We start from the raw sequence: 27336 nt of genomic DNA on the forward strand, positions 1-27336 counted from the left end.
AGATGCATAACAAAGCTTATAATGCCTTTATCACTTCTGCTTTTTACATTAAAGATGGACAAAAATATTCTACTCATAGGAAAGGAGATAAAATTGTGACTCACTCCTTTGAGTTTGCTAATTAAAAGAGAAAAACAAGCATATAGCTGGAGGATAGATGAATGGCATAAGATAAAAATCCAAGAGCCATTATACCAAAGAAGGGTGAAGACTTATTAATGAATTTTACACCCAGTGTATACCTTTTGCATTGCTATGAATAATATATACTTCTGATATCTCAGAATTAAACAAGAAGGAAGTGACCTGTCAAAATGAATTGAATGAAAGTGAGAGGTGACAATGTGCTTGCGGCCCTCGCTCGCTCTCAGCACCTCCTCGGCCTGGGTGTCCACTCTGGCCACACCTGAGGAGCCCTTCAGCCCACTGCTGCACTGTGGGAGCCCCTCTCTGGGCTGGCCAAGTCGGGAGCTGGCTCCCTCTGCTTGCGGGAAGGTGTGGAGGGAGAGGGCGGGCAGGAACTGGGGCTGTGCCTGAGGCTAGCGGGCCAGCTAGAGTTCCAGGTGGGTGTGGACTTGGCGGGCCCGCACTCGGAGCCACAGGCCAGTGGCACGCCCCAGGCAGTGAGGGGTTTAGTACCCGGACCAGCAGCTGTGGAGGTTGTACAGGGTCCCCCAGCACTGCTGGCCCTCTCGCACCACCCTCAGAATTCTCGCTGGGCCTCAGCCGCCACCCAGCAGGGCAGGACTTGGGACCTGCAGCCCGCCATGTCGGAGCCCATGCCCCCAGCCTCATGGGCTCCCGCGTGGCATAAGCCCCCCAACGGGCACCACCCACTGCTCCATGTCGCCTGGTTCCATCCACCACCCAAGCGCTGAGGCGTGACAGCCCTGTACCAGACTGGACTGGCATAGGATCCACTAGGCAAGCCAGCTGGGCTCCTGAGTTGGGTGGGCAGTTGGAGAAATTTTATGTCTAGCGGGAGGATTGTATATGCACCAATCAGCCCTCTCTGTCTAGCTCTGGGTTTGTGGATGCACCAATCAGCACTCTGTATATAGCTAATCTGGTGGGGACTTGGAGAACTTTTATGTCTAGCTGGAGGATTGTAAATGCATCAATCAGCACTTTGTGTCTAGCTCAAGGATTATAAACGCACCCATCAGTGCTCTGTGTCTAGCTAATCTAGTGGGGACTTGGAGAACTTTTATGTCTAGCTGTAGGATTGTATATGCACCAATCAGCCCTCTGTGTCTAGCTCAGGGATTGTAAACGCACCAATCAATACCCTGTCAAAACAGACCAATCAGTGCTCTGTAAAATGGACCAATCAGCTTTCTGTAAAATGGACCAATCAGCAGGATGTGGGTGGGGCCAGATAAGGGAATAAAAGCAGGCTGCCCAAGCCAGCCTTGGCAATCCATGTGGGTCCCCATCCAGTCTCTGGAAGCTTTGTTCTTTCACTCTTTGCAAAAAATCTTGCTGCTGCTCACTCTTTGGGTCAGCGCTGCCATTTTTAACTTGTAACACTCACCCTGAAGGTCTGCAGCCTCACTCCTGAGGCCAGAGAGACCACCAACCCACCAGAAGGAAAAAACTCTGAACACCTCCGAACATCAGAAGGAACAAGCTCCAAACACACCATCTTTAAAAACTGTAACACTCATCACGCGGGTCTGCTGCGTCATTCTTGAAGTCAGTGAGACCGAGAACTCACCAATTCCAGACACAAAAGGAACCTCTCTTTATACTTTTATTTATTTATTTATTTGAGATGGGGTCTTGCTCTGTCGCTCAGGCTGGAGTGCAGTGGCACGATCTTGGCTCACTGCAAGCTCTGCCTCCCAGGTTCTCACCCTTTTCCTGCCTCAGCCTCCCTAGGAGCTGGAACTACAGGCGCCCACACCACACCCAGCTAATTTTTTGTTTTTTAGTAGAGACGGGGGTTCACCGTGTTAGCCAGGATGGTCTCAATCTCTTGACCTTGTGATCTACCAGCGTTGGCCTTCCAAAGTGCTGGACTTAGAGGCATGAGCCACCAACTCTCACTTATTTTTTGCTATAAACTTCTAAGTTTTTTAAGATGGCAGCAATGATTTCAGAAAAAAAAAAATCGCTGAGGCAGGAGTAATAAATGAAAGTGATTTTAATACTCTGCAGATTAGTACAACATGATATAAGAATAAGGAGAAAAATTATGAAATTCTGGTTATGATGAATAAACTGCAACTTCCTATAAGAGAGGTGTCTTCATTCAGTGAAACCCTTAGAGGAATCATAGACACTATTAAGTGAGAGAAATCCTGTTATTTACTCCTTCCTTCTCCCACCTGCTACCTTTGAAAGAAGTAATACTGTGTGATATGAATCAACACAGTCTATTGCTGAGGAATGTAAGATCTGAAGCCAGACTCCTTGGGTTCAAACCCAGGCTGTACTACAAGTTCAAACCTAAGCTCTACTGCTTGCTAACTCTGTGACTTAAATGCTGAGCTTCAGTTTCTTTATTGTTTGTTTGAGACAGGGTTTCACTCTTTCACTCATGCTGTAGTGCAGTGGTGCAAACATGGCTCACTGCAGCCTTGATATTCTAGACTCAAGCAATCATCTCAGCTCAGCCTCCTGAGTAGCTGGAGCCACAAGCACATAGCACTATGCATAGCTAATGTTTTAATTTTTTGTAAAGAGGAGGTCCCATCATGTTGCCCAGGCTGGTCTCAAACTCCTGGGCTCAAGCAATCCTCCTGCCTTGTCTTCCCAATGCAGCTGGGATTACAGGTGTGAGCCACTGTGAGAGTTTCCTCATTGTTAATATGACCATAATAATGATTTCCTAATCCACTAATTTATTATAAGAAGTACACTAATGTGTATGAAGTACATAGCACAATGCCTGGTACATATTAAACAACAAACGGGTACTAGTTGCTGTTTTGTGACTGCAGCCTTTTTACAAATACAGAAGTAACAAAAAGTACACTGAAAAGCCTCTGAAAGACTCCCAGTTTCCAGTCTGACATTGAAGGAGCTTAGATGAGGTCACTCTGTCCTAAGAAGTAAAGTTTCAGTTGGCTATTCTGAGACTTTTTCCTCTCCATATACATTTTAGAATCTGTTGTTTTCACAAAATAACTCACTAGGGTTTTTATTGGAATTGTGTTTAATCTATAAAGCAAGCTAGGAAGAACTGACATCTTGATAATATTGAGCACTCCTATCCATGAACATGGAATGTCTCATTATTTATTTAGTTATTTGGTTATTTCATCAGAGTTCTTATGTGTGGACGTAAGTACCTGTACACAAATGTACTTTTACATGTGGGCATAAGTAACTATACACAAGTGTGTGTTTGCTTGTTTGTTTTTGAGACGGTGTCTCAATCTGTTGCACAGGCTGGAGTGCAGTGGCACAATCTCGGCTCACTGCAACCTCCGCCTTCTGGGTTCAACTGATTCTTCTCCCTCAGCCTCCCAAGTAGCTGGGATTACAGGTGCCTGCCACCACACCCAGCTATTTTTTGTATTTTTGGTAGAGACAGGGTTTCACCATGTTGGCCAGGATCGTCTTAATCTCTTGACCTCGTGATCTGCCTACCTTGGTCACCCAAAGTGCGGGGATTACAGGCATGCATCACCACTCCCAGCCCCATACACAAGTGTTTATAGCAGCTTTATTCATAATTGCCAAAACTTGAAAGCAACCAAGATGTCCTTCAGTAGATGAATGAATAAGCAAACTGAGGTAAAATGGAATATTATTCAGCTCTTAAAAATAAGGCCATAAAGCTATGATAAGTCATGGAGGAAACTTAAATCCATATTACTAAATGAAACAAGCCAATCTAAGAAGATTATATTCAGTATGATTCCAAGTATATGGCATTCTGGAAAAGGCAAAACTCTGGAGCCAGTAAAAGAATCCATGGTTGCCAGGTTGAGGGGAGGGAAGGATGAACAGGCAAAACACGGAAGATTTTTAGGGTCGTAGAGCTACTTCGTATATTATAATCATGGATACAAGTCATTCATTTGTCAAAACTCATAGAATGTACAACACCCAAACTCATAGAATGTACAACACCAAGGGTTCGGCCAGCCCTGCATGAATTAAACTTTTTCTCTATTGCAATTTCCCTGTCTTAATAAATTAGCTGTATCTGGGCAGTGGGCAAAATTAACCCATTGGGTGTTTATGCTACCTTTTCTCCCTCTCTGTCTCTTTCTCTTTCTTTTTCCTCCACTTCCTCCTCCCTCTCTTGTTTTGTGTTCCTTCTTTTGGAAGACACATCTTTTATTTATTTTCTTCTTTTAGGCTTCATGAAATACCTACCCTTCTTGTAATATCTGAAAACTGGCAATCTCCTCAGTATCACCTGAACTGGTCTTCGTATCTCTTAATACTCCAACGTCCTGCAACCAGTGCTGCTAAATTCTCAGAATTATCACCTTGAGCCTATTATACATTTTTAAGGGTAACTCTCAGATAACAGAAACTGTGTTAGGTGGTTCTTGCATTGGTATAAAGAAGTACCTCAGACTAGGTAATTTATAAAGAAACAGGTTTAATTGCCTCATGGTTCTACAGGAAGCAGCATGGTGCTGGCATCTGCTAAGCTTCTAGGGAGACCTCAGAAAACTTACAATCATGGTGGAAGGCAAAGCTGGAGGGAGTGGACATATCACATGGCAAAAGCAGGGACAAGAAAGAGAGAAGGTGGGGGTGGTGGATGCCACACACTTTTAAACAACCAGATCTCATGTGAACTCAGGGCAAGATCTCACTTATCACCAAAGGGATATCCCAAGCCATTCATGAGGGATCTGCCTGCATGACCCAAACACCTCCTACCCAGCCCTCCCTCCAACACTGGAGATTACATCTCAACATGAGATTTGGTTGGGGACAAATATCCAAACTATATCACAAACTCTATAAACTTCCTTAGTTTTCTGAACTTAGTCACCTTTATAGATACATTGAGGATAGTCCAACTGCTTTTTGTTGAGAGACAATTCTCCATTAAACTCTTATGTTATTCCACATTCAGGCAAAACAGCCAATTTGCTCTACAACTACCTTTTTAGGAAGGCTTTTATAAACAGAGAGCCAGGGAAAGATGGAGACTTCCTCTGAAGAAAATTTATACGCTTTAATTTACTTCCATGGATAGAGAAATCTTTCTTCCAAGAAGCATTCCAGAAAAATAATTTAGAGACATTTCTCTCACCTTCTAGGAGGGGATTTGCATTGTTATGCATTTGATTGCATAATAATACTCTCATAGTGAATTTTTGTTATTGCTTTAGCTTGTTTATATTTTCCAATTTACTTTATCTTTTCTGAGCTTCAGTCTCCTATGTGTAGATTTCTAATAATACTAGAACCTGTATTTTTGGATTGTGTGAAAGATTGAGTCATTATGGCTATTAATAGTAATTAATGTATTACTATAATTGATATATATTAATTCATACACTAAAATTACTTTTTTGCATTAATTGGATTTGATTACAGATATTTAAAATCTTAATTTTTAACTCTAAATTACAAATTTATGATAGTATGTTTTACAGAAATAAATACTTCAATAAGATTAAAATGCTTCCCACATTAAAAAAAATGTAAAATATAATTATCTTCCTATTTGTTGCGAAGTTTATAAAGTTGTTTGTTTTTCTTCTACTTTTCATTAAACTTCTACAATTGCTAACATGTCTTTCAGTTTATGATATGTATATGCTGATCATGACTTTCCCAAAAATCTGCCGTCTTCAAGTTTGGAGGAAGATTCTGATCCTATTATTATCTAAGAGGTTTTGCTTGTCATATGTTGGTCTAGTTGATCCAAGCAGAAGATTGCTTTTAATTACTATTATGGGGGGTCTTCTTTTGTAAGCGAGACAATGGAAGCAATTATAAAACATCTGGAGAAAACAAAAATATAGGAACAAGACATACGGAATGCATGCAAATGTGTAAGGTCAGTTTGAAGGACAGGGGCCCTTGTCTAGGTCATACATAGAGCTATGGGATTCGCTGAATATGTGCCATATTATCAACTTGAAAAATAAGAATAGCAGATTTGTTTATTGGAACAATGAAAGATGAAATTGAAATGGGAAAAGGAAAAGGATATAAAAAAACATAGGTTTTTTTAACAGCTGTAATTACAAACCTGAGATGAGTGGGAGATTGCTATTGAGGAGAAAAAATAAAGGTCACAGTAGTCATGAGCCAGTTGGAAGCACCTAGACAAACATACCACACTGAAATCCAAATCAAGAACTTTCCATAATAACAAGAACAGCAATCATTTCATTCAGAATGAATAGCAAAAAGAAAAATTATGACTGAATATATAGTAAGAGGATATCTGAAATTGGAAGAGCTTTATCAAAGAGTTGATGCAGGAATTTTCTTAGTCCCTTTGCTGGACTCATGGCAGGTGCACCTCCTCTACTCAGCCCACTGCACTCCAACCTTTGAGGGAGGGAACATGAGAGTGAGTCAGTGCAGGATCTGGCTGGCTGCACAGGGTGCCGACACAGGAACAAGCTCCATGTAGGACCCTTAGCCAGACCAGGCATGTTGCCTCAAGGGGAATTCGGCAGTGCCCATGTGAGGGTGCCTGTGACCCTCATTTGGCTCTTTACCTCAGCCAATGGGGCAGTTGCCCTCCACCAATGAGGGTAAAGGGCTGGTGTGACAGCCTTTCTGGGTACCCACACTCAGTGGGTCCTGAGCTCTTGTCCAGCATCCAAGAATATTGAAGTCACATAGATGGTTGAAAGAAGGTGAAGGCAGAGAATTTTATTGACCAATGAAAATGGCTCTCAGAGGAGGGAGAGCTACAGAATGGACAGGAAGGGTATACTGGTCATCTTCCAAGAAATCGGATTGTCTTTTCCCAAAGTCAGTTCATTTCCCCCTCTATTGACTGAGTCTGGAGTCTTCATAGGCACAGGATGGGGTGTGTATACTGATTGATTTGTGAGTATGTAACAAAGGTTAAAGTGAAAACACCACTCAAAGACTCAAATGTGGGCACAACAGCATAGAAAACCAATTAGGAAAGGGTCGGTGTACATAAAGTAGGTGAAGGGTGGGGATCAATCAGAGGAAAGCACACCAAACAAGAGGACAAGTTCTCAATCTAGTCCCAGGATTTAGCTTGTAGCTTGGCTTTCAGGTTTAAACTGTCTTCAGCCTGGAGGTGGGGTTTCACCGGGTACCCGCCCCTATCTGCCTGGGCATTTGACTGCCTCCTTTCACTATCAGGGGAGGGGGGAGGGATTGCATTGGGGAGTTATACCTGATATAAATGATGAATTGATGGGTGCTGACGAGTTGATGGGTGCAGCACACCAACATGGCACATGTATACATATGTAACAAACCTGCACATTATGCACATGTACCCTAGAACTTAAAGTATAATAAAAAAAAATTAAAATTAAAAAAAAAATTTCACTTGAACTTTCATAAATAAAACAAATTTACTATGAAAAAAAAAAGAAATTAGGCTATAGGGAAGTAAAAGTCTTAATAAAAAAACTAGAATGATTTTGTTATCCCTTAGATAGCTCATATTTTGCATTAACTCATGATGTTTCTTCTTTTTTCTTTTGGGCAATATTAAACAACTACCAAGTAATATTACCCAAAAGAAAATGCACTGTGGCTCTCAGTTTTGCTTGGTCTCTATGTGGGCCTAGAAATCCTAGTAGATCTGTTTGCTCAAAAGGGATTCCTATCTGACATTCATCATGGGTCTCTCCTATTTTGGAGAAATACTTAAAAGTCATGGATATTTTCATGCTGTCAATATCTAGGATTCATTTGGCCTAAGAAAAGCTGAAAGCTGTGTAGTTTGACAAAAGACATGCCAAGAAAGTTAAATATATCTAGTTCTCCTTTTCCCATGTTTGACATTTCCATGGAGGAAGGGAGACAAGGAAAGAAGTTGCAAATATATTAGGCTTCTTTCTGTTTTTCTCTGCCTGATATACCCCATGGAATTGATCTTGGGTGTACACTTAGGGAAAAAGTCTTTACATGATTACAATAAGCCAGATCTCCCTTCTTCCTTTTTTGCTTCCTCACTCTCCCTCACTGAGAACCCCTGATTTAAAGGCAGGGAAGTGGCTTTAAAAATGTACACCCTTTGGGATTCAGCCCTGTTGCTGCATGTGTCAATAGTTCATTCTTTTTATTACTGTGTAATATTCCACTGTGTTGATATGTCATAATTTGTTTATCCATGCACATACTGATGGACATTTGAGTTGTTTCAAGTTTGGGGCTATTACAAATAAAGCTGCTATGAATATCCATGTAAAAGTATTGGTGTGGACATGTTTTCACTTATCTTGAGTAAATGCCCTGGAGTGGAGTGACTGGGTCATATGACAGATGTATCTAACTTTTGAAGAAATGGCCAAACTGTTTTCCAAAGTGGCTGTACCATTTTACATTCCCACACCCATATATGAAAATTTCAATTGCTTCACCCTGCCAACACGTGCTTTGGTCATCAACTTTTTACATTTTATTAATTCAAATATGTATATATTAGTACCATTGTAGTTTTAGTTTTCATTTCCCTGATGACTACAAACATTGAACTTTTCATCTGCTCATTCACCACTCTTATACCTTCTACAAATCGTGTGAGTCCACTTAAAAATTCTTGTAAAGAAAGTGGTAATGACTGAAAGCAAGTTAGTGATTGCCTTGGGACAAAGTAGAAGAAGGGACGAGTCGCAAGGGGAACAAGGAAACTTTTCAGGGTTATGGAAATTCTTGTTATCCTCATTAAGGTGAAGGTTACACAGACATATACAGATGTCACAACAAATTAAATTATATACTTTAAATATATGCAGCTTATTATATTTCAATTCAATTATACCTCAACTAAATTATAAAATATCCAAAAACTTTATTAGAAGTAAACCAAAAATAAAATTGTAAGCCTCCCAACCAACTGAACAGACTCCTCCTCACAGTCAAAGGCATTCTAAAGTTCATTTGAAAAACTAGTTCAGGCTGTGATGGGAAGTGAGGGTCTGACATGCCTCATTATACTCTCCTCCCTTTGGAATTCAAGCACATTTGACCAACATTAACATGTAAACAGAGACCTTAAGTCTGGTAAGAAACATTCCCTTCTATGGATTCTATCTGCATAATGGGAACCTTGGTCTCCACAACCTCGTATCTCAACCTGGACATTCCTTCCTATTGATTTTAGACAGCAACTTAACTTTTTCAACCAATTGCCAATTAGAAAATTCTGGAATCCACCTATGACCTGGAAGTCCTTGCTTCTAGTTGTCTTGCATTCCTGGACTAAACCAATATACATTTTACATGTATTAATTGATATCTCATATCTCCCTACAATGTGTAAAACCAAGCTGTAGCCCAATCACCTTGAGCACATCTCCTAAGGCTGTGTCACTGGTGCCAGGTGAGGTGTCAGAGCCTCAGCAGCAGAAAGTGGTTACCTCATAGGTAGTAAGAAGTATTTACCAACAATGTTACCAGCAGTGAATCCATATAGGTCTGCAGCAATCTCAATTCTTGCCTCCTCAGAAGAAAGAATTTGACTGAGGGGCATAAGACAGAAAAAGAGACTGAGGCAAGTTTTAGAATAGGAGTGAAAGTATATTAGAAAGTTTACAGCAGGAATGAAAGTACACTTGAAAGAGGGCCATGCAGGTGACTTGAGAGAGTCAAGGGCCCTGTATGACCTTTGACTTGGGTTTTATATGTTGGCATACATCTGGGGTCATGTGTCCCTTCTCCCCTGATTCTTCCCTTGGGGTGGGTTGTCCACATGCACAGTGTCCTGCCAGTACTTGGGAGAGGAGCATGCACAGTGTGTTTAGTGAAACTACATGCGTGCTCATTTGAGGCGTTCTTCCCTTACTAGCTGAATATCCCTAGAAGGTTATATACCAGCTAAACTCCACCATTTTGCCTCTTAATGTGCATGCTTGGACCTACTTGCCCAACTCCTAAGATCTTGTCAGGAAGTTGCTGATCCCCAGTTTCAGGTTTTTGGTATTAATTGGGAGACTGCCTTTTCCTGGTGCTGGCTGTGACCAGTTATTATTTTAGAGAGACAGTTAATAACCACTTCACCATCACCTGATGGTCACCTGACCTTCCTGGTGGGGGATGGGGAGCTCCCTCTCCTGCCATGCTCATGTGTGACTAGCTACCTACTCTAACAATAATATACATAAAACTCATGCTTGGTTACCAAACTAAAGGAAGTCATAATTTATTTTGAAATGGTTGCCACAGGGCCAGCCAACTGAAGTGGCCCTGCAAAGCAGTCTTTTGTGGCAGAAATTTGCATCTGCAGAGAATCTCCATTAATGCAGCTAATCTTTCCTAGATCCCTTTCTAGGCCCTTTCCTCAATCTAGGATAGATTAGCCAAGAATCGGACACCTTTAGTGTTCCAAAAAGAGACACTTACCACCTAATCTTTCTGAGGGCTGCTGCCTCTGAGGTTTTGTCTGAGCGTGTGAATCAGAGCAACTCCATCTTGAATAGCAGCTGGGTAAAATGAGGCTAAAACCTACTGGGCTGCATTCCCAGAGAGTTAAGGCATTCTAAGTCACACGATGAGATAGGAGGTCAGCACTACATACAGGTCACAAAGACCTTGATGATAAAACAAGTTGCAGTAAAGAAGTCGGCCAAAACCCGCCAAAACCCAGATGGCCAGGAGAGTGACCTCTGGTCATCCTTACTGCTACACTCCCACCAGCACCATGAGAGTTTACAAATGCCATGGCAATGTTAGGAAGTTACCCTATATGGTCTAAAAAGGGGAGGCATGAATAATTCACCCCTTGTTTAGCATATCATCAAGAAATAACCATAAAAAGTGGGCAACCAACAGCCTTTGGGGCTGCTTTGTCTATGGAGTGGCCATTCTTTTACTCCTTTACTTTCTTAATAAACTTCCTTTCACTTTACAGACTTGGCCTAATTTCTTTCTTGTGTGAGATCCAAGAACCCTCTCTTGGGGTCTGGATCTGACCTCTTTCCTGTAACAGTTTCATCTACATAACAAGACCACCTTTGCCAGGCAAGCCTCCTATTTTGCCTCTCCCATCACCTATCTTGCCACAAAATCCTGATTTAACAGCATAACCTGTTTCTTCCCATGCTCTGAACCAACTGTCTTTCTACAACCTCAAGATGGTATATAAGCTTCAGTACCTTAGTGGGGGTTGAGTGTTCATTCTGAAGGCTCTTCTGTATACATGTCAAATAAATGTGTCTTTTCTCCTATTAATCTTCCTCATGTCAGATTTTTGAACCTCCAGAGGGCCAAAGGCCTTGACCCCTACACAACAAAGCTTACTTCTTATGGTTAATTTTGAGCGTTCTAAAGCTAGAACTAGTGTATTTAATTTTAAAACGTTGTGCTCATTGAGTAAAAAAATCTAAGATTGCCCAGAAACATAATATTTATCTTAACCAAAAAGCTTAGTCACTAGATGATTTGAATTTCTCTTCCATTTTTACATTTCTGGCCTGTGTCTTCAGCAACAACCATGATTTTTCTTCTGTTTGGTAATAACTATACCTTCAACACCCCAAAACTATTTTTGAAACAAAGTATTTAATGTAATAGCAGTGTTATGAACCAAATTCATAAAATCACAAACATAGGATGTATCATACTTATAACAAAAACTTGGCATGGCGCAGTAGCCTTCTAACCAAAAAATAAAAAATAAAAAATAAAAATAAATAAAACCTTCATTTTATAGTAGTATTATGTCCTTTTTAATTTAATCGATGACAAATAGTACTTTCTTATTTATACTCCAAAGTTTTAAATGCTGAAATATCTTTTATGCGTCAATGTCCAAGCACTGATTTTACAATATTTTTCTCATTACTCTGAATTTTAAGAATTATGTTTGATATTAGGTTAAAATTTATTTGCTCTTTACATCAATCTATAATCAAGAGTATTTCTAAGAAGCTCTCTTACGATTCTCAAATAGGAGTGACAAAATAGCTCTTTTAACTAATGCATATATAATCCAATAAAGGGTAAAACTATAATCTACGTATTTCATTAAAAGCTTTCTGAAGGCAGGACCCAATTATCAGAGGTTCAGTTTCTTCACTACTTATAGTGGAATCTTCAAAAGGTTTTCTTTGTCTTGTATTATTTGCGACAGAGTAAATGGTTGCATAGGTGGTTGTGTGCTGCTCCCTACTGGAGAATAGCAAAGCCATGAATTCACAGGTAAGGCAACAATGAGCCTTAGTATCCTTGTTTTCCCAGCTCTGTTCAAGGTAGAAATTTAGGGCTCAGATATATTTAAGCTTTCATATTTTATGTCCATCCTAGTCTATGTTTCTAAGTAATAAAATAGGTTACAAATCTAGTCCACAAACATATGCCACACTCACTCTAAATGTCAGCAAATGATGTCCTCTTTTATTGTATTTATTTTTTTTGAGACGGGCTCTCACTGTCACCCAGGCTGGAGGGCAGTGGCATGATCTTGGCTTGCTGCAGCCTCGAGCCCCGGAGCTCAAGCAATTTTCCCATCTTAGCCTCCCTCGTAGTTGAACTACAGGCACATGCCATTATGCCTGGCTAATTTTTGTAATTTTTGTAGAGACAAATTTTTGCCGTGTTGGCCAGGCTGGTGTCAAACTCTTAGGCTCAAGTGATCCTCCCACCTTAGCCTCCCAAAATGCTGGGAGCTACTGCCCCCGGCTTATGTTCTGTTTCAATTTATGAAAGAGATTGAGGCCGACATAACAGAAGGACATGGATAATGGTTGCAAGCAGAGTTAGACAGGTCTGGTTTTACATCATACCTTGATTGTCCCGTGATATTAGGTAAGTTGCCTAAACATTAAGCCTTACGTTTTATCATCTATAAAATGTCAGTTGTCCCATGAAATCTTAATTATCTCATAAGCTTGTTGTGATAATTAAATTCCGTGCAGAAAGCACTTACCATGGTTCCTGGAATATAATACATGCTTAATAGGTGTCAAAGTAATAATGAAAATTCAATTAGCTACTCGGTATTTTCTGCAACCAAAACCAAAATTTCTCCAAAGGCAACTTCCCTCCCTACCTCAGTGTGTACCTATGAGAATGGTGTCAGGTTCTCTTGAAGGCTCCACCCACACTTGTGTTCTTTGTCTTAAGCTCTATCACATCACCTGCTACTTTTCTCTATTAATGATTCCCTCTTTTAAACTTCTTTTCCTATGTACTGAATTTTCCTCCCTGAGCACAAACATGCTTTTCTGTTTTGAGATGTAGCCCTATCACAGCCTTTTTTTTGCGAAACCAAAGTTTCTAAATATGAGTCTGCCCTGGCCCCTTTCCTGTCTCTTACTCCTTGTTACATAATACTACTTTGCTCACCCTACCCAAACTCTTATTTTCAAGGTCACCAATGTTTGGTCTCCTTTTTGCCACATTTAATATCCACGTCTCTATTCTTGCTCTCTGTGAGCTATTTGCAGCCTCAAGTTGGTTTTCTTCAGTTTCAGAACACAGCTCTCTTTTCCTCCCTTCTTAAATTTCCCCTTTACATTGACTGCTTCAAAATGCACATACCCTTGAATCATCATGTTGCCTCTTTCCATTTTGTTCTGTATGGTTTCTGATCTTATCTTTATTTTTATCTTATCACTCATTGCCCCTCTGTGAATGAGTCGCATATCCACCGTTCTCAGCCACATTTCAGCAGGTGTTCTAAAGTCTGATGGCTGTCTTTATTTAGAGAGCTCATTGATATCATTCCCCCAAACCGTCTCCTGCTCTTAATTTCCTTATTTTTTACGTTTTATACCTTACTCAGGCTAATGTTCCTAGATTGATCCTGATTTATTTCACCTTCCTATTCCCTATCATCAAGCTTGTCAAAAGTCTTAAATCTCCAAAAATGTTTTCTTTTCAAAATCAACTATTCTTTTGTTTCTATTCCCAGAGCTTCAGTTCTAGTTAGGGTTCTTATCACATGACCCCAAACAATAATTGTCTCCTACCTGAACCCCTGAAGCTATATCCTTTACATTCAAAGTGGTTCAAACACTTTCGTAAGTCCTGCCTTTCTAATCCAGTGCTTTCTGTATTCCTCCTTTGCTGAACAACTTTCACATTGATGTCGTTTCAGAGTTTTATAGAGTCAAAAGGAAATAAAGTCTGGAAAGTAAATTAGGAATCACATATTCCAACCTACTCATTTGATTAATGAGAAAATTTAAACCTAGGCAATTTACGTGGTTTACCGGAGGTTGCAAAGTTAGTAGCAAACTAGAATTTAGGCCTCAGATGGCATCAATTGATTTTTCTGTACAATTGTATAATTTGCTGTCAAAAGATTAATACTAATTCCTCAAACTCGTATAAGACCTTTTGTAATCTGGGTTCTGTCAAATGCTCCGCACATGGTGTTCAGACAATTGGGTTTATTCATTGTTTCTTAAACACATCTGTGCAAGGCTGTCTCTGTGTCTTTGCTCAGGAGATATATATATATATGAAATTCTCTCTTTTCTAACTCTTACCTTTACCGTAACAGTTTCACATACACCTTCCATTAAGACTTCCCATTAATTCCAAATCTGTTAATTATTTTCTCTGAGTTATTGTAGTAATAATTGTGTTTTTCTTAAATTTGGCACACATGATTTGTGTTTCTATATTTATTAAGAAAATTGATGCTTTTTCCATAGTAACTCATTCTTCTCCCTTCTTTTTTTTTTTTGAGACAGACTCTTGCTCTGTCGCCCAGGCTGGAGTGCAGTGGCGAGATCTCAGCTCACGGCAAGCTCCGCCTCCAGGGTTTACGCCATTCTCCTGCCTCAGCCTCCCAAGTAGCTGGGACTACAGGCGCCAGCCACCTCGCCCGGCTAGCTTTTTGTATTTTTCAGTAGAGACGGGGTTTCACCGTGTTAGCTAGGATGGTCTCAAACTCCTAACCTCGTGATCCGCCCGTCTCGGCCTCCCAAAGTGCTGGGCTTACAGGCTTGAGCCACCGCGCCCGGCCACTTCTCCCTTCTTATTGTACAGCAACCTTGTGGTTTCAGAGATTGTTTTTAGTTTCAATGACAGGTACTATCCAAGACTCTGACATGGAAGGCTAAAACTTAGAATTATAGGATTCTCCTTCTTCTAAAAATCATAAACCTTGGAGGCATAAACCACTGCCACATAAGAACAAGCAAAGTGAAGAAAGTCAAGGGAAGCAGAGGCAGGACTTGCCAATTAAGTTATCCTTATCCTCCCTACCTTAGGATGTGACATTGTGATATATTTATTTTTTATTTAACTCAAAGTGATTTGGATGTGTGGCTACTTGCAGAGTAAAGCAGACTGATGGAAACAATGCTTCTGCTGTCTGTTTCAACAAGACTTTTACATCTGTGGGAGATGTCATCAGCCTCATGTACCTTTTTATCCTAAGTGCCAAACACAGTGTTGCCCATAATGGGAATTCAATAAAATTTATTGTAATTTGCATAGGTTTACATGCTATGCTTTATTATTCCTATATTTCCATATTTCTTGGTATCGTCTAGAAATGCTTCTGAACATGTCCACCTAGCACTTGCCAGATCCCATTAGACTCAGACCAAATGTGTGTATATGTTTATGTGTACATATATATACTGATACTTAGTAGATAAGCTCCTAGTTATTTTTAGAGAATAACGATTGCAACGTCTAATAAATTCAGATCCTGGGATTCACTGGGAATCTGTACAACTATAAAATAAATGGAAACCTTTGTGAGATTGGTATTAGAGAAGTATTTGACTGCTCCTTGTCGCTACTTCTCTCTGTATGCTTATATTTACTTTTACCCGAAACTTCTCACTCTGGCAACATCTATGAAGTGCTTATACCCAAACTCATAGATCTGACATACACCATAATCATTTTATACATTAAAACATGTTTGTTCTATGTCATCCAATGACTTTGTTTCTTCAAAAATGTCCAAGATGGAAAATAAGTAACATATACTAATAATATCTTAATAGAGCAGAGAAAGAAAACATAACATATTAATCAGAGCTCTCCTCCACCTTTTAAAAGAAACTTGTGTTGGCCAGGCATGGGGGCTCACATCTGTAATCCAGCACTTTGGGAGGCTGAGGTGGGCAGATCACCTGAGGTCAGGAGTTTGAGACCAACTGACCAACATGGTGAAAGTCCATCTCTACTAAAAATACAAAAGTTAGCCAGAGGTGGTGGCAGATGCCTGTAATCCTAGCTACTAGAGCGGCTGAGTCAGGAAAATCACTTGAACCCTGGAGGTGGAGGTTGCAGTGAGCCAAAATCACACCACTGCACTCCAGCCTGGGTGACAGAGTGAGACTTCATCTCAAAAAAATAAAATATTTGTGTTATTATTGTGTGTATTAATATAGAAAGTGACATTGCAAGTGAACTTTTCAGAGCAAGTTGGATATTAGATTAAAACATTAGAAGATTTTTAGTAGTATCCACATTGATTTTATCATCCAACACATATTTTGTACCTCTTGTCCTTCTTACCAGAACCTTGATGTCTTGTGTGAAACCACGTCTCCCTCAATCTTAAATCATATGGTGGATTAGACAGGACTCTTTAGAGAAACAGGTCAGGAGGATGGATATATATCCAGAGATATTTATTTTAAGAAATTGGTTTATATGAGTGTGGGACCTGGCAAGTCGAAAATCTGCCAGTAGGCTGGTAGGCTGAAAAGTCTGAGAGTCTGTGTTGCAGTCTTGAGTCCAAAGGCTGGAAACTCACATAGAATTCCTTCCTATTTGGGCAACCTTGGTCTTTGCTCTTAAAGCCTTCAACTGATTACATGAGATCTATTCATAGTATGAAGGGCAATCCGCTTTACTCAAAGTCAACCAATTAACATGTTCATCACATCTAACAAGTACAATATAGAAACATTTAGACTTTTATTTGACCAGAGCCTAGCCAGGTTGACACATAAAAGTAACCATCATGTGAGCTTGGTATAGAATGGACTCACCAGTTGATTCCAAGAGTCAATTTGTGACTTGATCCCGTAACAATAACGTCACTACATCCTTCCTGGGAATTAAACATAGAGTTACTATATGATGCAGCAATTCCACTCCTATTTACATACTCAAGAGAATAGAAAACACAAAAATGTGTGCATAAATGTTTACAGCAGCACCACAATCTAACATTAAAACATTTTCTTCCCTGCTTAAAGAAACCCTACACTGATCAGCAGTCAATCAGCATTATTACCCACTCCCATCTTCCAGCAGGATCAATTGTAAATCTGCATTCTGTCTCCATAGATTTGCCTATTGTGGAGATAGGCAGGTGTTTACACCAGCATTATTCCCAGTAGCCAAAAAGTAGAAGCAATGCAAATGTCCATCAACTGATGAATGGATCAGTAAAATGTGGCACATCCATACAATGAAGTATCATTTAACAATGAAAAGAAATGGCATATTGGTACATGGAATGACTTTTGTGTTCAATGTATGAACCTTGAAAAACATTATGGTAAATAAAGAAGCCAATCACAAAAGGCAACATATTGTATGATTCATATACATAAAATATCCACAATAGGCAAATCTATGGAGATAGAATGCAGATTAACAATTGATCTTGTTGGACAATAGGAGTGTGTGATAATGCTGATTGACTGCTAATCCATGTAAGGTTTCTTTTAGCAGTAAAGAAAATGCTCTAAAATTAAATTGTGATGATGATTGTGAAAGCATGAATATATGAAAAAATACTGCACACTTTTTAATTTTAATTTTTTTTTGAGACAGGGTCTCTGTCGCTCAGGCTGGAGTGCAGTGGCATGAACTTGGCTCACTGCAGCCTCAACCTCCTGGGCTTGAGCTATCCTCCCACCTCAGTTTCCTGAGTATCTGGGAGTATAGGTACACAACACCACACCTGGCTTATTTTTAAAGTTTTTGTAGGGTCTCACTGTGTTGCCCAGGCTGGTCTTGAACCCCTGACCTCAGATGATTCTCCTGCCTCAGCCTCCCTAAGTGTTGAGATTACAGGCATGAGCCACCAGGCTCGGCTTGCTATGGTGCACTTTAAGTGGGTGAATTATATGGTATGTGAATTATATCTTAATACAAATATCAAAATAAAATTAAACACATTTAAACAAATAAATCTACTAAGCATTCAAATAACCTTTTCGAAAATTGTTTTTTCTTAAAGGTTTTTCATTTTGAAAGTGTAACACTCTGGTTTAACTCCACTTTCATTTCTAAATTATCAGTTTAGACTTTCACATCTTCCTTTTTTTTTTTTTTTTTCTGAAAACTCTTCTTGACACAGATCCTTGTTTTACAGAAGTCCTGTATGATGTTGCATTTTACTGAATAAGGTTAATTAATACATCACACTCAGGAAATTTGTATGGTGGAACCATTCTCTTTTTTTAATTATTATACTTTAAGTTTTGGGATACATGTGCAGAATGTGCAGCTTTGTTACATAGGTATACACGTGCCATGGTGGTTTGCTGCACCCATCAACCTGTCATCTACATTAGGTATTTCTCCTAATGCTATCCCTCCCCAGCCCCCACCCCTCAACAGGCTCTGGTGTGTGATGTTCCCCTCCCTGGGTCCATGTGTTCTCATTTTTCAACTCCCACTTATAAGTGAGAACATGCGGTGTTTGCTTTTCTGTCCCTGTGACAGTTTGCTGAGAATTATGGTTTCCAGCTTCGTCCATGTCCCTGCAAAGGACCTGAACTCATCTTTTTTATGACTGCATAGTATTCCATGGTATATATATGCCACATTTTCTTCATCCAGTCTATCATTGATGGGCAGTTGGGTTGGTTCCAAGTTTTTGCTATTGTGTAATTTATAGATTCACTGCTATCCCCAACAAGGTACCTTTGACTTCCTTCACAGAATTAGAAAAAACTACTTTAAATTTCAGACGGAACCTGTGTTGTATATATTTACTTCTTGTCTAGTTAATTTGGCACTGTCAGTTAATCTGGAATGTAGAGAACCCAGAGAGAGAATTCTGCCCTTATTTACTTTTTCCTAAAAGAAGTATAGACTAAAAAAATTTCATAGAATACCAGATCTACTTTATACTTTAATGTGAAACAGTGCATGCTTCTTTTTAAACCTGCAGGGCAGGTGTGGTGGGTCACACCTCTAATCCCAGCACTTTGGGAGACCGAGTCAGGTGGATCACTTGAGGTCAGGAGTTTGAAATGAGCGTGGCCAACATGGTGAAACACCGTTTCTACTAAAAATACAAAAAATTAACTGGGCGTGACTGTGTGCACCTATAATCCCAGTTTTTTGGAAGGCTGAGGCATGAGAATCACTTGAACCTTGGAGGCAGAGGTTGCAGTGAGCCAAGATCGCACCACTGCACTCCAGCTTGGGTGACAGAGCGAGACTCCGTCTCAAAAAACAAACAAACAAACTGCAGTGACAACTCAAAACCTGTAACATTAAATTTTCTTTATTGGAAATTTTCTATCCTAATCCACAAATGGAAAATATGAAGTGTTAGATGTTTGTGATCATGTACATATGACAGAGTATCCATACATCTTCTAACAAGGTTATTTATTTACTTGTTGAGTAAAAGATGACACCAAGAACAGACTTTTAGCTGTGGTTGCCAGTTATTCCATAGAAAACTTGTCCTCTAAGATAGCAATGTCAGATTTGTTTAAATTTAATACTATATATGACCTTGGTTTCACCAAGCTTTTTACTCCCACAATACAATGACGGTAAGTGATAGGAAAATGGGACTACTTTTTTCAAAGTGAATGATCTGTCAAATACATAGTGAAGCCACTCAAAGTCAAACTTAGCTTGCTTTTGCAGGCACTACTAACGTTAATTCAGCATCATTCAAGCCAGCAGACAGAAATGGGTCATTTGTTTGTTTTTAATAGCACATATTATTTTTTATAGGAAAACTCTGAGTATTGTTTTTGGTCAATAGGTCTTACTGAACTATTGAAAGTAATGAGGAAACATAGATCTTGAATTAGTCTAGTCTGATCAGAGCTAAGGATGTTAACTCTCAATTTTCTGAAATACACATTCAAAGACAGAAATGCAGAGAAATTGGAAAGAAGAAAAAAAGATAAGCTTAGCAGACAGAGAATATCAGAATAATGCTTTTTAAAAAAAAAAAAAAAAGCAAAAGATAAGAACCTTATCGTTGGAAATATGTGACATCTCAGAATAATAGGCCAGTTCTCTTTATTCCCAGACATGGTTAGCAATGTTAACAATTTGAATTTCTACTCCTTTTCATATGGCTGAATAACATTTTTAAAAGCATCTTTGTGTATTGCTAGCTAGTTCTTAAAGTTCTCATGTCTAGAGGTTTTTTTTTTCCTCTTTCTTATTCAGAAATATGTTTCCTTTAGAAATTTAATGACTAACTTATTTACAATAAGTTATGAAAAGTACTTCCATGGTTTTTAATTTTTTTTCTTATGTTTTATCTCTCACAACATTTCCCCACACAATTGGCAGACCTTGGGTATGGCAAATATTGTTATACATAATTTATGAAGGGATTGAGGTTTATGAAACTTGAGTATCTTGTCTATATAGTTTTTAAGCAAAATGATCAAGAAAAATATCAGTCATTTGACTCTAAACTTAAGTGTTCTTTCTAAGATTTTATTCTTATTTTTTTCTTAAAGTATCTTTTTTCTTTTTGAAATCAGAAGGGTATTACATGCTTATTAAAATATTACTATATACATAAATGTATAGTGTAAAATGTGAAGAACCCTGAATTCTTATATTCTAGTGCTAATCATTGTTAGAAGATTGGTGTCTATTCTTCCTTTTGTTTTCTTAGTACACACATATTAGGATATTTAACAAAATACAGTTACATAAGTGTCTTAGCTCAGGTTGCTGTAGTAAAATATCACAGACAACAGAAATGTATTTCTCACAGTTTTGGAGCTTGTAAAGTCAAAAATCAAGGTGCCAACAAGGTGGGTTTCATTCCAAGGCCTCTTCTCTTGACTTGTATGCAGCTTCTATCTTACTGTGTGCTCACATAACTTCCTTGTGAATGTATAGAGAGAGAGAAAGAAAGATAGCAAGCTCTCTGGTGTCTCTTCTTGTAAAGACTCATCGGTAATGAGGGTCCTACCCTCATGAGTTCATCTAAACCTAATTACCTACCAAAGACCCCATCTCCACATTCAACTGTTTTGGAGGTTAAGACTTCAACATACAAATTGGAGTTGGAGGAACAAACATTCAGTCCATAACAATAACATATACTTTACTACAAACTATTTTTATAAAGTATATTTGTAAAATATTCTCTATTTAGTACAAAAGCAATATATCATTAATTGAATATCCACCCACTAGCTCACCATATAGACTCAGTAAAACAGTTCATTTATTGAAATATTGATGGGCCAGGCACAGTGGCTCACGCCTGTAATCCCAGCACTTTGGGAGGCCGAGGCTGTCAGATTGCCTCAGCTCAGGAGTTCGAGACCACCCTGGGCAACATGCTGAAACCTCATCTCTACTCAAGTACAAAAAAATTAGCTGGGTGTTGTGGCGGGTGCCTGTAGTCCCAGCTACTTGGGAGGCTGAAGCAGGAAAATTGCTTGAACTCAGAAAGTGGAGGTTGTAGTGAGCCAAGATTGTGCCACTGCACTCCAGCCTGGCTGACAGAGGGAGACCCTGTCTCCAAAAGAAAAAAGAATTATTGATAAAACAACAACAACAAAAATGTTGTTACTTATATCATTATCCACTGGACTTGGCAGTTCTGGCATTTCTTACAGATATAAATATATTAGCAGATATAAAAATTTAACAATTTAAACAGTACTGCTATGAATGTTTCTTCAGAGAAATTCTATGAAGGAATGTCAATCTTGGACTTATATAAGTTAATTGTATAAAGAACTTTTATATCTATCATCTTATTTGATTCTTCCAAGGACTATGTAAATTAATCAGAGTAAACATATTTAAAACTATTTTTACATATTAGAAAATTAAAGCACAGAGAGTTAAAAATGCTTGTCTAAAGTCACACACAAGTAAGAAACAGTTAAAATTCAGGCCCAGTCATGGGTAATATACTTTACTTTCTTTGATGCACTTACAAAAGCAAGAAAGAAACAGGTAGGCTTGTAAAGTAGAAACTGTACATTATTCACTTGCAACCTAGAGCTTTTGCTTCCAGAATTCTTTTCAGGCTGCTTTTATACCTGTTTGCCCAGTGTCACCTCTTCTCTCCAGGGCATCTTTCCTAACGCACTTTAAATTCACATATAGTAACTTTCCAATTTTGTGTCCATTTCCTTGGACTTGACACTCTTGACTGTGCCTTTGTTCCTAGCAAAAGATTAACTTGGAGAACAAGAGATATCAGCAGGAAACATCTCACCTCTGCTGTGTACTAGAGTTTCTTCATAATTTAGTGGGGAGTGTTCAAAGATTAGAGATAAATATGTGTATTAAATATCTGCATATTATAACCTTCAGTCAATAAAAGGTATACAAACATGTATCCTTCCTAAAAGGGGGATAGTTCTGTTGATGGTTTTGTTTGTTTCATCTAAAGAGGTCGTTTAACCCTTGTTTATAGCTGTCCATTTAACAAAGTAGAACTTGTTCTACCAAAAAGTCAAAAACAACCAATTGCTCTAATGAGCAAGTATTCAATTCTTTTTTTTTTTTTTTTTTTTTTTGCATACAGTTCGCTTTTTATTGATTGTTACCTCATTTTATCCTTTCAACTTTCATGTAAAATATTATTCCTGGTTTTATTTTAATAGAGAAAAAAAACAGATTAAAAATGTGCCCATGGACGTCGAACTGGTGCGTTCAGTGGCAAAGCTGGAATTCAAATCTCAGGACTCCTGCTCTGGGCTGCTTCTCCATGAAACTTGGAGGTAACATGGAGGTCTTCTTCCACTTGGTTCCCCAAGCTTCTGACATCCTGGAAGTCTAAGGGTTGCTGGTGGGCTTGGACTTTTTTTTTTTTTTTTCTTTTTGAGACGGAGTCTCGCTCTATGGCCCAGGCTGGAGTGCAGTGGCATGATCTTGGCTCACTGCAACCTCCGCCTCCCGGGTTCAGGCCATTCTCCTGCCTCAGCCTCCCGAGTTGCTGGGACTACAGATGCCCACCACCACGCCCGGCTAATTTTTTATATTTTTAGTAGAGATGGGTTTTCACCGTGTTAGCCAGGATGGTCTCGATTTCCTGACCTCATGATCCGCCCGCCTCAGCCTCCCAAAGTGCTGGCATTACAGGCGTGAGCCACCGCGCCCAGATGGGCTTGGATTCTTAGCTATCTTAGCTGCTTTATGAATGGGGACTTCGGGTTCCACCACTGTTCTGAGTGACTCTGCAGTCAGGTCTGGAAATTATATTTACTCCTTAAAAGCCACTCCCCAGGGTGGGCTGAGGAGTTGGGCTAAAGGCCTAAACATACGACTTGTGCACCTGCTATAGGACAAAATGTCCCGTAAGCAAACGACTTAGACTTCTGCCTTGAGGAGAGAGAGTAGGTGGGGTTGGGAGAGTACCTTGACATTGCTTCGGGAAGCTGTATTCCCTAACAAACAGGTCAAAGATTGAATCTGAATATTTTTCACCTTCCTAGAGTATCATGCATTGAGTAAGTGTTCAATAACTACTAATTGAATTGAATTGATTTGACAAAATAAAAGAAAAAAGTATGGGTCCAGAAATTTTCTTAGGTTAAGAAGCAATCTTGAATTCACAGCTTAATCAATAATGATTTGCAGATTCATTATTCCCCAACTCTCAGTCGGTACTTCTGGCTGCTTATTTATTTATTTATTTATTTATTTATTTATTTATTTATACTTTAAGTTCTAGGGTACATGTAAACTAGTTCAACTATTGTGGAAAACAGTGTGGCGATTCCTCAGGGATCTAGAACTAGATATACCATTTGACCCAGCCATCCCATTACTGGGTATGTATCCAAAGGATTATAAGTCATGCTGCTATAAAGACACATGCACACATATGTTTATTGCGGCACTATTCACAATAGCAAAGACTTGGAATCAACCCAAATGTCCATCAGTGACAGACTGGATTAAGAAAATGTGGCACATATACACCATGGAATACTATGCAGCCATAAAAAAGGATGAGTTCGTGTCCTTTGTAGGGACATGGATGCAGCTGGAAACCATCATTCTCAGCAAACTATCGCAAGAACAGAAAAACAAACACCACATATTCTCACTCATAAGTGGGAATTGAACAATGAGATCACTTGGACACAGGAAGGGGAACATCACACACTGGGTCCTATTGTGGGGAGGGGGTGAGGGGAGGGATAGCATTAGGAGATATACCTAATGTAAATGACAAGTTAATGGGTGCAGCACACCAACATGGCACATGTAGACATATGTAAGAATTCAATTCTTATGACTTAGAAAGAAACTGGAGCAGGACAAGGATTATACTAATAGTTTGTGTTGTCAAAAAGCACTAAAATTTTCATCAAGGAAGTAACCAAGATGGATCTGGTACCTAAAACATTACACTAATTAATACACAGAAAGGTGGAAAAATCACAGACCGTATTTGACTAGGCATTAAAAAGTATATCCCAGGATTCAAGAATAGAATTTGGAAATAAAGTATATAAACACTTAGAAGTCATTAAATATGTTCCTTCTCCCCACAAATTTTTTCACAATCCCAGACTTCAAAAATCTTTTTCTTACTTTCTCATATTGACTGAACTATTAATTGAATATTTATTAGGATTAACATGTCTTATTTTACAATGCAAATTTTTCTTAAAGTGATTGGAAGTGGGTGGGGTTATCAGTTATTCACACGTCTGGTATGAATTAGTATAATCTAATTGCTTTTCTTTTCAATCCAGTTAACATCAGATTCAGTTTAAGACTGGGAATCTGAGCAGAGATCAAATATTTAGCACATGGTGCTTTGAAGGGAGCAGAGAAGTTGGTTGTGTGTGTGTGGGTTCTTGGTGCATCAGGAGGCTGTGGACAGTAAAAAGACATGGAGCATGAAGGCAGGGAGAAGACAGTGTTATAAACAGAACTCGGCTACTGAAAAGCAGGATAAAGCCAAAGCCACTCTGTCCCCTCCTGATGTCTCTCTAGGGGACAGGTCCTTGGGGGGACAACTGAAGTGTAAAATAGGCATTTTCATCTACAATTCTTCATCTTCTATAGAACAACATTGAAGTTTCCCGATTACCAGTTCCTGGATCCCCACCTCTCATCCTTCAGACATCTGCTCATTCTGTGTCCCCAGCTATACCCCATAGCCTCTTCACCTGTGACTCAACCTACTATTCCTTCTGCTGTCTCTTTAGGTTTGACTCTTGTATGGACAAAATAATGTAGGTATTAATAGCACACACAGACTCATTCTCCTACCTTCTCAAGGCTGTTTGCCATATCATTCTCCTCTGCTGAACTAAAAACAAAAGGAAGGCTAAATTTAGAATTCAGAAATTACTGAGCTGGCCTATTTATTCTTTATCCAGAAAAGGACATCACACCAGCATCAGGACCAAACAGACGAAAAGGTCATATCATAATAAAAACGTTCATTTGTTTGGCTCACAGAGTTCATTATTTTAGTTCTTGAAGACTATTCTTGGTTTCTAAAACAGAATCATAAAAAAAAATTCCAAACTGAGATAGTTTATCTTGACGTGGGTAGTGTTTTTCTTTCCACTCCACTGTAAGAGTTTATAAAGATTTTTTTTCTAAGTAGTTCCAAATGTTAACCTTTAAAATATAGACAGATACGTGTATTCAGATAGGTGTAAAGTAGTTTCTTCTTTCATGGAATTAGTAATTTCTACTATAAAGAATTATTTTAATCACCATACTAAGGTCATGCCATTAACTTTGCTGAACCACACATCTCGGCAATATCCAAATTTATATCTTGATATGTTTTCTAAAAGTTTTTAAAATTATATTGATTTATATCATCTTATTTTTTTTTGTTTTTTTTTTTTTTTTTTTTTTTTTTTTTGGTCACCCAGGCTGGAGTACATCTTGGTGCGTGATCTTGGTGCAGTCTTGGCGATCTTCGCTCACTGCAACCTCTGCCTCCTGGGTTCAAACCATTCTCCTGCCTCAGCCTCACAAGTAGCTGGGATTACAGGCAAATGTTACCATGTCTGGCTAATTTTTTTGTATTTTTAGTAGAGATGGGGTTTCACCATATTGGCAAAGCTGGTCTTGGACTCCTGACCTCAAACGATCCGCCCGCCTCAGCAGCCCAAAGTGCTGGGATTACAGGCATGAGCCACTACGCCCAACTCTATAGCTTTTTAATTTTACTAACTAATTGTTTAATAATTATTACTTTCGTTTCCATGTTTGGTTTTTTTGGTCTTGTTTATTTCCCATAGTTTTGTATTATAATCTGTACTCAATATTTTAAAATCTTTAATCCTTATTCTCATTGTACAATCCATCTGCTTTTATAATTGCAGCATGTATGAGAGGTGTTTTATGCAGTTTTTTACATGTTATAAATTTTTTACTTTTAGCATTTTATCTTTTATCTTATGTGTAATTTTATCACTATTTTTTACTCCTAAATTTTTATTTTTTGATTTCCAATTCTTTCACTTTTTAAAAAATATACTAACTTATTTTGAACTGTTTTATTTTTTTCTCATTTTAATCCTTTCTTAACTGCATTCCATTTATTAATTTGTATCAATTTTTCATATTTTTGTCTATTGTAGTATATTTCATAAATTGTGTTATGATGGTCACAATAATTATGGCCATCTGTTAGGCACATGGACAAAATCCACACCACAAATCAGTCTTGGGAAGCCTTTTCTGATTTACCTGTCTCTGTAGCCACTCGTTTGACAATCTAGATAGATTTCCTATCCTTTCAAGGAATACTTAATCAAACAAGTCCCTAACTACCCTTAAGAACAAGAGGTTATTTCTTATAGAGAAAATTATTCCCTCAATGCAGATTTTGGTAATATTTGGTATGGTATCAAATAGCAATATTTTTAATATATTGAATATATGATATCAAATAGTAATATTTTAAAATATATTCATTTCACTACATGATGAGCTTGTGTTTGTTGGTGTTTGTTTAATGCCTCTTCTGTGACATAATAAACACTGGCTTTGGGGAAAATGTGGTAACAATCTGCTTTGGCTAGGAAACCCATATCTAGATGATGAGGGACCAGGTGGTACTGATCCTCCCAACAGACATTCACA

The sequence above is a fragment of the Piliocolobus tephrosceles genome, chromosome 8 (assembly GCF_002776525.5).
Source record: "Piliocolobus tephrosceles isolate RC106 chromosome 8, ASM277652v3, whole genome shotgun sequence".
NCBI classification, from domain to species: domain Eukaryota; kingdom Metazoa; phylum Chordata; class Mammalia; order Primates; family Cercopithecidae; genus Piliocolobus; species Piliocolobus tephrosceles.